General features: G+C 43.1%; 1 non-coding gene across 1 annotated transcript; it reads right to left on the bottom strand.

Annotated features, from left to right (window-relative positions):
- Nucleotides 1-651: 651 nt before the first annotated feature.
- On the bottom strand, nucleotides 652-759 carry LOC130983766 (small nucleolar RNA R71). The gene has a single exon (XR_009087743.1). It is a non-coding gene; the product is annotated as a small nucleolar RNA R71 (small nucleolar RNA).
- Between the last annotated feature and the right edge of the window lie 306 nt (nucleotides 760-1,065).

Below are 1,065 nucleotides of genomic sequence, written 5' to 3' on the forward strand. Positions count from 1 at the left end.
TTGCCGGGGAGTTGCAATAGAGTGCTAATTTTATTAATTAGAATTTATTTACTTGCATTTTATTTAATTTTGCTACTATGAGCTGCATGTTTCTTCCGTCAATTGACACGTTCACTTCCTGATCCGCGCTTGCTAATATTCGATCCTGAAATCGAAAGAACAATTTCACGAATAAGGCGAGAACAGCGTAGGTTAGTCCGCTCTGAGGGCAGATCTGAAAGTGAATCTGAGGAAGAAACCAGCCCCCGTTCTACTGATTCGGTTGTTTTACGTGCAGAAAACATGGCAGCTAGAAGAGTTACCATTCAGGAGGAATGAGCTCCTGATTTTACAATGCAACCGTTTCAAGCGCATCATCCAGCGGTAGCTATGGATTTTGAAATAAAGACCGCACTGTTAAATCTGATGCCCAAGTTTCATGGCCTACCTGCTCAAGAGCCTATCAAGCACTTGAGAGATTTCCAGGCAGCCTGTTCTACTGTCAGGCGTGATGGCACTAATGAAACTTCAATTCTGCTGAAAGCTTTTCTGTTCTCTCTTGAGGGAAAAGCAAGAGAGTGGTACTACACTCAACCTCTAGCAAATGTATCCAACTGGGATACACTCAGAAAGGAGTTTCTGGAGAAATTCTTTCCATCTGAAGTTACTGACAAACTGAGGAAGGATATCTCTACAATTGTTCAGGATGACAATGAGACTCTCTTTGAATACTGGGAGCGCTTCAATAATCTTCTAGAAGCATGCCCCCACCACATGATTGACAAGATCGTGCTACTCAGCTATGTCACACAAGGTATGAGGCCCCAAGATAAGACTACATTGGAAAGTGCCAGCAATGGGTCTATGAAGAAGTACAAGACCACTGATGAAGCTTGGCAATTGATCAGTGATTTAGCTAAATCTACTCGTAACCACAGACAGAAGCAAGGCCATTCAAGGGCCGTTGCAGAAGTATCTTCTGGCATAGAGACTGCTGCTCTAAATCGAAGCATCTGTGAAATGACCAACCTGTTGAAGCAAATGCAGTTAAATCAACAAGAAGACAACACGGTGGCATCCACTCAC

The sequence above is a fragment of the Arachis stenosperma genome, chromosome 5 (genome assembly GCF_014773155.1).
Source record: "Arachis stenosperma cultivar V10309 chromosome 5, arast.V10309.gnm1.PFL2, whole genome shotgun sequence".
Classification (NCBI taxonomy): Eukaryota; Viridiplantae; Streptophyta; class Magnoliopsida; order Fabales; family Fabaceae; genus Arachis; species Arachis stenosperma.